Source organism: Carettochelys insculpta, chromosome 3 (genome assembly GCF_033958435.1).
Source record: "Carettochelys insculpta isolate YL-2023 chromosome 3, ASM3395843v1, whole genome shotgun sequence".
In the NCBI taxonomy this organism is placed as follows: Eukaryota; Metazoa; Chordata; order Testudines; family Carettochelyidae; genus Carettochelys; species Carettochelys insculpta.
Window position 1 is genome coordinate 110,388,541 of NC_134139.1, and position 12,652 is coordinate 110,401,192.

A 12,652-nucleotide genomic window follows, 5' to 3' on the forward strand; every position below is an offset into this window, starting at 1 on the left:
AAAAGGCCCTTTTCTACACAGGCAGTGTGTGTTTTGAAAGCAGCACTTTCAAATCCCGTGTGGCTGCCATTATGTTAATGAGGTGCTGCATATTCAAGGCAGAGCCTCATTAGCATCTACCAAAATCCCTCATTACCATGCCCCTTCCAAAAGGAGGGGGGCTAGTGTAGACACCGCCACACAGAAATGCATTTTGAAATAGCACTTAGCTATTTCAGAATATAGTATCTACATACATCGGCCACTGGCAAGTTCTTTTGGAAAATCAGGCCCTTTTTCAAAAGAACACACAGAGTGTCCACACACAAAATGCACTCTTTCAATCCAAAATTGAAAGAATGCAGCTCTTCTTCCAGCAGCCCTCTTCCACTCCCAGACTGCTTCCTTTCAAAAAAAAAAAAAAAAAAAAAAGCATATGTAGTTGCTCCATGGGCCCTTCTTTTGAAAAAGTATTCCTCATGGCACTGGATTTTTCAATCCCTGGCCCATTCCTTCAAAAGAAGAGGGGCTGTGTGGACGTGCTTTTTCAAAAGAAAGTCTTCTAGAAGAGATCTCCTGGAAGCTCATCTTGAAAAGATTGCTGTATTGTAGACACGGCCATAGAGCCAATGTCAAAAGACAGCCATTGGACGCAGTATGGCTTATTTCAAAATAGGCTCTATTTTCTGTTTAAGAGCAATTTTGGAATAGTTATTTCAAAACACATACTATTCCTCATAGAATGAGATTTACCAATTTTGAAATAAGCCACTATTCAAAATTATTTAAAAATAGAGGTTGCATTGTGTAAATGCAAGGATAGTTATTTCCAAATAACAGCTGTTATTTCAAAATAACTTTGCCGTGTAGACCTACCCTAGTATTCTTCCTAAAAATATTAACAGGAGTGTCAGACATAAGACACAGGAGGTAATTGTCCTGATTTGCTTGGCACCTCAGCTGGAGAACTGTGTCCAATGCTGGGCCTCCTACTTAGAAAAGGTGTGGAGAAATTAGAGAGAGTCCAGAGGCAAGCAACACCAATGAGAAAAGCTTTAGAAAACATGATCTATGAGAAAAGGTTAAAAAAGTATGTGTGTTTAGTCTTGAAAAAAGAAGACGGATGGTGCGGGAAGGGGACCTAATATGTTAAGGGCTGTTATAAAGGGGATGGTGAGCAACTGTTCTACAGCAAGAGAGATTTAACTTAGATATTAGGAACTATAAGGGCAATAGGCCCTGGAATAGGATTGGAATCCCCATTCAGTGAGTATTTTAACAATCAGTTTTAAAAGCAGGTTAAACAAAACCTTAAGGGATGGACTATGTTTACTTGGTTCTGCCCCGGTGCCAGGGGCTGTACTTCATGACTTCTCAAGATCCCTTCAAGCACCAGATTTCTAAAGGTCTGAGATCAAAGACGGAGAAACATATATACCTACCGCTGAAACTAAGACATGGCTCTAGTAATGGAAACATTGGTTTTGATGTCAATATTTATGGTTGTAAGTACTATGCCTGATAGGCTATGTCTACACCAGGGGAATACTTCGAACTGGCCATGATAATGGCCAAATTGGAGAACACTAATGAGTCATTAGCATACTGCTGGCCACAGCAATTCTAGAGTGCTGCGTTTTGCCTGCTCATGACTCGTCTACACGGGGATTCTTTTCAAAAGCACCTGCAAACATCAAAATCCCCTTATTCCTATTGGCATTCGCAGGATCCTTTGGAAAAGGATCCCCGTGTAGAGGAGCCGCACACGAGCGAAACATGGCACTTTCAAAGTGCCAAGGCCGGCAGCATGCTAATGAGGAGTTGAATATTCATTTTAGCACCTCATTAGTATTCTCTGATTTGGCCATTAGCATGGCCATTTTGAAGTTTCCCCCTAGTATAGACATAGCGTCAGTGTTTGCAGTATTGGGCCCTAACTGATTATATAAGGGAAACTGAAAATTACTAGACTAAGTGCTGCAAAATGCGCAAAATAAGGAGGTGGAAAAATAGAAGAAAAATATATTTCTCTGTAGTCTTTCAGTTAGAGTAATCTTATATGTTACTCGTGACAACAAATGGTAAAATTTCAGACAGAAGAGTGATTTTTAAGTTGCTTGCCTTCCCTTTTGAATAGAATATTTAGTAATTCAGAATTAACATTCTATTCACAAATGCCAAACCATCACTTTTTTATCTCATTCCATGGATAATTACTCTAGTAGGGGAAAGGGCTTTCCTTGTTAGCTATGCAAGCATAAATTTTATGTGAATCCATATCTTGTCTAATTAAAGGCTTTCCATGTATCCACATGGGGGGAGGAGTTCAGAGAAATCCTAACCTTTGGTTTTTAGGAATTCCCAGTGCTATTTTGTATTAAAAAAAAAAGGAGCCAGTATGCAGCCAGCTACCCGCCAGCTCTTGGCCTCCACCCTAACGCCCACAAGGTTCCTGTGGCTGGGGCTGCCAGGTGGGTCCCTGGATCTGAAGCTGATGGAGGGGCTCCGTGCTCTGGCTAGCTCCCAGCCCAGGGCCTGCCACGGGTCCCTGAGTCCAGCAGGGTCCCTGGGGCTGGAGCTGTGAGTGGAGCTCTGCCCTCAGCCGGCTCCTAGGTATGGGGCTGGCAAGGTCTCCTGCCAGCCATCTCCAGCCTCTGACAAACAGAGACCAGGGACATCATTCCTACCCCCTGGCTAATAGCCATCTGGATGGGGATCTTAGCTGGGGCTGCTGAGGTGCCAGTATGGTGTACTGTCCCGTACCGGCACAAAAAAAACCATGGGAATTCCACATTTTCTGATCATGTCTTATTAATCTATTAGAATTCTTTGAAGGGGTTAACAAACATGCAGACAAGGCAGATTCAGCAGATATAGTATACTTATATTTGCAGAAAGCTTTTGACAAAGTCCCTTACTAAAGGCTCTTATGTAAATTAAGTTGTCATGGGATAAGAGGGAAGATCCTTTCATGGATTGAGAACTGGTTAAAAGATAGGAAACAGAGGGTAGGAAAAAATGGTAAATTTTTTGAATGGAGAAGGGTAACGAGTGGTGTTCCCCAACGGTCAGTCCTAGGACCAATCCTGTTTAATTTATTCATAAACGCTCTAGAGAAAGGGGTAAGCCGTGAAGTGGTAAAGTTCGCGGACAATACTAAACTGTTCAATTTTAAGATGAAAGCAGACTGTGAAAATCTTCAAAAAAAGATCTCACCAAACTAAGTGATTGGACAACAAAATGGCAAATGATATTTGATGTGGTTAGGTGTAAAGTAATGCACATTAGGAAAAATTAATCCCAAGTATACATTCAATATGATAGTGGGCTAATTTAGCTACAACTAATCAGCAAAGAGGTCTTGGGGTTTTCATGGATAGTTCTCTAAAAACATCAACGCAGCGTGCAGCGTCAGTCAAAAAAGCAAATAGGATGTTAGGAAGTATTTAAAAAGGCATAGAAAATAGGACAAAGAATATTTTTCTGCCCCGTTATAAAAAAAAACTATGGTATGCCCACATCTTGAATACTGTGTACAGATGTGGTCTCTTCACTTCAAAAAAGATATTTTGGCATTAGAAAAGGTTCAGAAAAGGGCAACTAAAATGATTAGGGGTTTGGAACGGGTCCCATATCAGGAGAGGTTAAAGAGACTGGGACTTTTCAGTTTAGAAAAGAGGAGACTGAGGTGGGACATGATAGAGGTATATAAAATTATAACAGGTGTGGAGAGGTTGAATAAGGAGAAGTTATTTACTTGTGTCCATAATATAAGAACTAGAGGACATGAAATGAAATTAATGGGTAGCAGGTTTAAAACTAATAAAACAAGGTTCTTTTTCACACAGCACACAGTCAGCCTGTGGAACTCCTTGCTGGAGGAGGCTATGAAGGCTAGGACTATAAGAGAGTTCAAAGAAGAGCTAGATAAATTCATGGAGGTTAGGTCCATAAAAAGCTATTAGCCAGGGGGTAGGCATGGTGTCCCTGGTCTCTGTTTGTCAGAGGCTGGAGATGGCTGGCAGGAGACAAGTTGTTTGATCATTGTCTTCAGTCCACCCCCTCTGACGCACCTGGCACTGGCCACTGTCAGCAGACAGAATGCTGGGCTAGATGGACCTTTGGTCTGACCCAGTAATGGCCATTCCTATGTTCTTATGATCACCATGATCACCATCAACTCTTTCCACACCAAGTTAGTGGTTTCCTCACAGACTGACACCTGTGCTGTTCCATTCTGATGTCTATATAATCACCTTAGGTTCTGTACTGTAATGTGATTTATGTTAAAGCAAACAAAGGTCCAGTGATGATCTCTATGTGGCTGTTTGCATCATAATCATAATCAGAATTATAATAAAGGGTAGCATTAGGGGGCCAGTTAGGAACTGGGACCCCATTGTGTGGGTAGAGCTACAATGCAGCTCAGCGGGATGATTCCCAGAAGAGGCATTGAAATAGTATGCTAAAAATAGTGGTGAAGACTTCGCTGTATGGGCTGTGGCTTGGGCTAGCTGCTTGACTTCAAGTCCATCTGAATGTCTGAAGTCTAGCTTGAGTGTCTAGCCCATCCCACTACTCATGACACAACATCCACACTGCTGTTTTTAGCACACCTGCTGGAGCAGACCTAACACAAGTCTGCAGCCCATGCTGGGAATCACACCTGCGAGCTGCAATGTGGACAAACCCAGCACGTCCCTGCCTGAAGAACTTGCTTTCTGTCGTAGAAAAGATAACAGGATGGACACAACAAACAGCCAGGGAGTGTCAGTTTATCAGCCAAACAGCAAATGAAGACCACTCTCTCCTGCATGCCACCAAACTCTGCAAAGAAGGTGCATCTCTATCATGCAGCTGATGCATGGCAGCGTAGTGCAGTGCTCAGCAACATTTATCACCTTGTGGACACTTCAGCACTTATTATAATTTCATGGCACACCCAATACATGTAGCCCATTCTCCTCCCACTCTCCCAGAGCCAAGCCCCCTCAGCCCCCTCCACTGCTCTAACTTGATGCCAGCAACTCACCAGAGCTGCTGCCACAGCTGCCGGCAGCTCTGAGAAGAAGCCACATTTAATGGCTCAGAGAGCTGCATATGGCTCAAGAGCTGCGGGTTGGCCACCCCAGATTTATTCTATTAAAATATTTTTTCTCAAAATTTGATGGCACACTAAGTGCCACTTCATGGAGTGCCAGTGTACCATGGCACCCCAGTTGCAGCGCACTGGTGTAGGAAACCAGAACCCTACAGTAAGTGGAGGCTGGTGACATTTGAAAGTAGGCAAAGCTATGGAAGTGTAAAGGTATGCTCAGGATTTATTTACGGTATCAGAAAAGGATGTTCAAAAATAGGCTAGGCGATGCCTACTCTGCCTGCTACAAGGAGCCTTCACCAGGGTTGTTCTTGATCCAGAGCTTCTGTTTTGCAGCATACAATGCTGTTTCCAAGCCTACCACTGTTCATTTAAAATAGGTAATAATGGTTTCAGAGTTGTTTTCAGTATCAGATAGTGATAACTTTTGATCGACAGAAGAATTCCTTGTACATGCCATCTTGACACAGTAAGGCTGTGTCTACGTTAGCATTCCTCTTTTGAAAGAGGCATGCAAATGAGGCACAGATTTACATATCTGGCACTGCATTTTCACATTCTTCTTTTGAAAGAGCTTTTTTTGAAAGAAGAAAAGCAGTGTATACGCGGCTCTTTCGAAAGTAATCCCCATCTTTGAAAGAACCTTTCTTTCTAAAAAAAAAAAAAATAGGGAGAAGAATTCTTTCGACTATGGGGTTTACTTTCGAAAGAGCTGTGTCTACACTGCTTTTCTTCTTTCGAAAGAAGAATATGCAAATGAGATTCCAGATATGTAAATCTGTGCCTCATTTGCATTTTCAGTTTCCCTAATTACCTCTTTCGAAAGAGGAATGATAGTGTAGACATAGCCTAAGGGAAAAGTATTTAGACTTCGCGAAAAGTTATGTAAGTGAAATCCAAACCTGTCTTCTTTGGACTAACAGTACTTCTGCAGAAGTCAAAAGAATTTTTGAAGCCACTGGGGACATAGTTTTAGACCTAGAATATACAATAGTGACTGGCAAAACATGTTTTTCTAATAAAATCTATCATTCCCCCTCTGCACAAGCAATAAAGTTAAATGCACTTTTCCTAAGGAATTCCATTGATTCCATTCTACAGGGGTTTGACTTTTCAACATTCTCCACTTGATTCTGGCACTACTAGGTCAACTTTATTACTCAGTCTTGAACAGTTTTGACCTTCCCTGTGCTATTTTCACCTTTATTGCTGACATCATGTGTCAGAACATCCTCTAAAACATGGGAGAGCTAGCAGTGTAGGGGGCAAGAGGGACATTCCAGATAAAAGACAGCATATATGTGGATTTTTAGAAAATGTAAGTTTTAAATTTAGAAGTAAAATATTAAAAAACGGGATGGAATATTTTTAAATATGAGTCTGATATGCTGATGTATTGCAGTTCAGGGTAAGCCACTTGACACCTAGCAAATACAAAAAAGACATGATAATTTAACAGCTAGTAATCTTTAGGGCAGAAATTAATCTATCTGGATGTCACCCCCACCATTTTTGGAGTATTTGGAACCCTTTTACATGTAAGAACCTATTTTTAAAAGGGTAATTGAGGAAAATATTTTAGCTTGGGAAAGGCAAGACCAGAAATGGGGAAACCTTGCTATTTAAGGCTGATATATGAAAGCCATACGATAACTTTCAGTAAAAATATATAGTGTTCAGGAGGTAATATTCTGAAGACAACTCAAAAATCCTTGCTGGACCCAAGAGACAAAGTCCTTATGAGTTTGTAAAATTTATCTGTGAAGACTTTCCTGGCCTGGAAGAGAAATTTAGCAGTATCGTACGAAAGACTGTTTCTGAGAGAGAAAGATTATCTGAAATGACATTAGCAATCACTACATAGGAAACCAGTAATGAGATGTGAATCTGTTGAGTATATATTAATGTGACTTGAGTTAATTTCCCTCAGGGTTATAATCTTCCTGGAATGATAGACAAGAGGGTACCCACAAATTGTTAACCACCATTTCTTCAAAAATCTTTGTAGAACTTTCAAACTTGCAGGTTTTATGAGAGAATAGAGGAAAAAAAGGTAAGCCTACTTCACTTGCCCCCCATTAGAATGATAGGACATACCAATTTCAGTGCAAGAATCCACTTGGCAGAACCAGAGAGAGATGGAGGCATTTTAACTTAAAGGGTGTGTCTGAACTAACAAGTTCTTTTGAAAAAGCTGGGCCCTTTTCAAAAGAACCTGAAGAGCGTCTACACACAAAATGTGCTCTTTCTATATGCAGTTGAAAGAACGTGGCTTTTCTTCTGGTGTCTGTCTTCGGCTCCCAGGTCAGGAAGAGTGCCTTTTTTCAAAAGAATCTTTTGAAAAAAAGGATGTTTAGAGGCTTCACAAGCCCTTCTTTCAAAGGAGGAGTACTCCATGGGGCTGGCCAGCTGGAGCACAGAGACGCCCTGACCAGCACTATCAGACCTCCACGCTCCCTGCAGCCAGCCAACTTACAGGCACAGTAAGCCCCAGAGACACTGTGGTGTGAAGCTGAAATTGTGGAGGCAGCAACGAGAGAACCCGCAGAGCCCCACACCCTCACAGCTATCTCATGCAGTAACCAGAAGCTGCATGGCGCAGAGCCAGCTGTCCTGTGACTCCCAGGGGCCCCCCAGGTAGCAAGCAGAGGGGTCCCAGGAGCCTACCCTGGGCACAAAAAAGGAGGGTGCCAGGGACTGGAGCTGGGAAGTCTGGGAGCAGTGGTGTAGAGGACTGGGCCACCCCACCACCAGTGCCCAGGAAGGCCCATGCACCCCACAGCTGCCTCCCCGCCTCTTTGCCCTCACTGCCTTGCTCCTGGCTGAACTACCCGCTGCTGCCTTACAGGGCCTTGCCCACTGGATACTAGCCATGGTGGACCCACCATGCCAGCTCCCTTACCCCCCACCCCCCATCTGCCCTGCCGAACCAGGGCCTGATGCACCCCCTCATGCTCCTACCTCACTGTGATCCTGGCCCCATCTCAGCTGCAATGGGTACCCTGCACCCAGGGTGGGTGGGGCTCCTGCAGCCACCATGGCTTGCAGCCCCCCATCCCCATGGAAGATTTAGGCCCTCCACCCCCTGTCCTATGCCTCCTCTAAGTTCTGGTTCCCCCACCCCCATCCCAGGCACCCTTAATGTATGTAGTTCCCCCGTACACAGTTCTGTGATTATTTTCTTGTGAAAAAGTTTTAGTTTATTTAAATACATTGCTTATTTTTTCAATGCCCCTGTGTCCATCGTTATTGCGGGGGACAGGGGGACAGGTGGATAGGTCGGAGGGATCATGGGGGGATGGGGTGAGGAGTGGATGGGAGGGAAGGGTCATGGGAGGAATGGAGTGGAACTGAAGTCTGTTGTGGTGGCATGATGATTAGAGGCCGTGGCTGGCTACTCATACCTGGGGTCAGCCTCAGCCATCCACCCCATGAAGAAGGTCTCCTCCTTGGCTTCCACGGGGCTGTGGAGGGCACAGCATGCCCCCACAACCTCGGGAATGTTCTGCACCCCAACATCCCAGCATATGAGGAGGCAATGGAATTGTGCCTTCAGGTGGCCAAAGGCACACACTACCGGGTAGCATGCTCAGCTAAGATGATTGTTGAACAGCTTCTGGGTGGGACTGGGTTGGCCTGTGTATGACCACATGAGCCAGAACTTCAGGGGGTAGGCTGCATTGTTCACCATACACAGCGGCATGGTTACATCCCGGAGCATGAGCTCCTGATGGGGGATGTAGGTCTCCACCTTAATCCTCTGGCAGAGGCTGGAATTGTGGAAGACCTGTGTGCCATGGGCCCAGCCCGACCAGCCCACGTACATGTCCATGAACTGGCCCCTATGGTCCACCGGGGCTTATGGCACCACCGAATGGTAGCACCACTGAATGGTTGATGTAGCAGCCAGTGCTGTGGTCTGGGGCTTGTATGGTGGTGTGCATGCCATCAATAATGCCAAAGCAGGGGGGGAAGCCAAGGGCAGTGAATCCTGTGACGGCCACATCCAGGCCCCCGATGCAGACAAACCTCCAGAGCAGCCCTTGATTGATTGCCATCATAACCTGCAGGGCACAGAGTGCGAGTACACTCATGAGAGTGTGAAGGGATGCCCCTGGCCTCAGTTGTTTCCCCTGCCCCCTCCCAGCCCCCTTCCTCCCTTCCCTCCCCTGGGATCTCTGGGCACCCCCCACAACAGGCTGCCCCTCTGAAAGCAGGCCTGTGTAAGGATGGGATGCCACAGTCCCTCAGGGCTCAGCCTCCCTAACCCCTGGCCCTTCCTCCTTGCACCCCAGTCCCTGAAGTGCCCCCCTTGCCTGGCAGCCCCCTCCCCCTGCCCCTCCCTGTGCTGGACCAGAGAGCAGAGCATGTTTTACCTCAAGGAAGACATCCCCAGTGGTCAACTTGCCAACCCCAAACACCTGCCCAATGGAGAGGTAGCTGTCCAGGATGGCGAGCTTCCAAATGGTGATGACCACGTGCATCTCCATGGTCAGGGCAGGCCACATACAGATGTCCTGGCACCAGAGGGCAAGGGTGAGCCAGCTGCAGAACTCCATGAATGTTTCTTTTTGCATGTGCAATTTCTGCAGCCACTGCACTTCGTCCCACTCACCAAGGACCAGCCAGTCCCACCAGTCAGAGCTGGTTGGGTAGCTCCACATGTGCTGGATGGCCTGGGGAGGGGCGTGGCTGGAACCATGGTAGTTTGGGAGTCCCGGGGGCAGGTCTTGGCCACTGGAGGAGATGGAGGGCAGCCGTTAGGATGGTGGCCAGCAGCCCAGCTAGGGTGAGCCTGAGGGTCTGAGGCTGCTGCTGGTCCATGGCTCCCAGCTATGAGTGTCAGGACCCAGCACAATCTCTGCAAAGCTGCATGCAGCAGGGCATGCATCAGTATGTGCAGGGAGCAGGGGTTTGGGAGGGGCCTTTTAAGGAAGTGTGTGGCCAGAGCCCCCAGGTTTGCCAGCCAGGGGATCCCATCCGTGGTGTTTCCTGGCCCGTTATTTCAAAAAAGCAGCTTGAGCTGTGTGACCGCTTTCTTTTGAAAGAGCCGATGGTCTTTCAATATGCTCATTGTGTATGGACATGATCTTTCAAAAGAAGGCTTTCCAGAAGATCACTATAGTGTAGATGTAGCTAAAGAGCATTAACCTTTCATATCTTTCCTGTATTGGGAGATAATAAGTGGATGAGGGTGTCACATTTGGACCATAGTGAGACTGTCCCATGGGAACCCTCCTTTGTTTGAAATGTCATCATTGGACAGCAGAAATGTTATAAAATACCGTTTTATAGACATGGTCCCCAGTTTAGCTTTCAGTTTGTAGTGAGCAGGATTGCACTTGTAAAATGGAGAGCATTGTGGTCTTTGTCATTAATCATCTTCTTACCCATGGAGTATGGACTGGTGGCAGAGTCCAATTTTCAACCCCTGCTATCATTAAAATATGTGAAACTGACTAAATCGTACTGGCTCATTAGTTAACAGAGGAAGCCTTTAAACAACTAAATGTGCCAAAGGACTGGATAATGCTTTTCATATTGTTGCTAACTGCATCATCTTCATACTCCAGTTTGTCTTCTTTAGATAATTTTACATTCAGGGAGGCTCTGCAGCTATCCTGAGATGTATCAATTTCCAATTAACCAGGAAGAGGTGGAAAGCTGAAAGAATCTGGATCTTAGAAAAGATATTTTTAATCTATCAATATAACTCACAATTATTTTAGGGAGAGTAATTACTCTGCTCCAACCCCAAACTAGCATTTTTCATTTCCGTAATAGGCTTTTTAGTGATCTATATTGGACATTCACGCCTTTGTAAGCCAAACAAAGTCTCTACCTTTCACAACACATGTTAAATGTAACCAACTGCTGTGTTACTTTTTATTTGCAAGTTTCATTTCATTTTAAGGCTTCCATTACATGATCTTCTTTTTGGAGAAAAGTTCAGCAAAAGGTAGTGTTAAAAGACCAAATCATCATCTCCAGAATGTTATTTGCATTAAAGGAGGAAGAACTGACTTCTCAATTGATTTACTACTAAATAATTAAGCAGCTGCCCCCCCAAGGCTCCTTAACAAACTGATCACTGTATGTAGCACCGCTGGATGTATTAGCATTGTGAAAGGTCTTGAGGCAATGGACAATTTCAGTGTCATTATTTTGCCTAGATAAATCACACTTTTCAAATGAAGTATCTACATTTTCTTTATTAATGGGACCAGGTTGTGACACATACAAATACATTTCTGATGTCTATTTTGTCTAACATCTCTCTGCTCTGATCTTGTAGTCATTTAGATTTAAAAGAGTGATGAGAAATGACGGATGGCAGAACAAGGAGCAATGGTCTCAAGTTACAAAAGGGGAGGTGTAGGTTGGATATTAGGGAAAACTATTTCACCAGGAGGGTGGTGAAGCTCTGGAATGCGTTATTGAGAGAGGTGGTGGAATCTCCATCCCTAGAGGTTTTAAAGTCCCAGCTTGACAAAGTCCTGGCTGGGATGATTTAGATAGAGTTGATCCTGCTTTAGGCAGGGGGCTGGACTAAATGACCTCCTAAGGTCCCATCTAGCCCTAGGATTCCATGATTCTGTGATTTGAGGTTTCAGATTGACCGGTGTCACAAACAGGCTACATTTTGAATGTTCAAAAAAGAACTAGATAAGTTCATGGCGGACGGTGACATCAGTGGCTACTAGCCAGGACAGATCGAGATACAAAACCATTTTCTAGAGTGACCCTAGCCTTTGTTTGCCAGAAGTGGGGAATGGGTGACAGGAGGCGGATCACTTGAGGAGACCTGTTCTGTTCATTCCCCCTGAAGCACCAGGCATTGGTCACTATCAGAAGACAGGATACTGGGCTAGATGGACCTTTGGTCTAATGCCCTATGGCTGTTCTTATGTTCTTTATTCCCTCATTATATAGAACTGACAGAGTCACTTCAATCCTGGTTCTGTTGAACTCAATGACAATAGCAGCCCTCCCTGACTGACTTCTATGGAGCCAAGATTTACCCCTGGTTTTCCTAAACTCTCAAACAGTACTGAACTCTAAAATTCTCAGTTTGGTGTCACAGAATTATAACTTTTTAACTATAATATCTAGCTCTTGTAGAACTCTTTTCATCAATCGATTTCAAAGAGCTTCACAATCTTTATTGTGTATATCCTCATAACACTTAACCACCAAAGAGAGGTAGGGAATTGCTATTAGCCCCATTTTACAGATGTGAACCGAGATACTGAGAGGCTGTGCAACTTGCACAAGATCACTCAGTAATTCTATGGCAGAGCAGGAAATTTAGTGTGGGTCTCCCAAGTCTCCAACTGGTACCCTAAGCAGTAATCCAACATTCTTCTCTATTAATATAATTGTCAATGGGAGTTGCACAGTGAGAGGTCAAATTCATATCACGACCCACCTTTTAGGTCACATTTACCCCCATTTCAGCTCTGTCTTAAGTGAAGATGTACCTGCTTACACAAGTGATAAGTATAGCATACGAGTTTAAAATCTGCATAGAATGCTGTCTGTTTAAACCTCAGTATTCTAGGGCTTAGAGTTTCA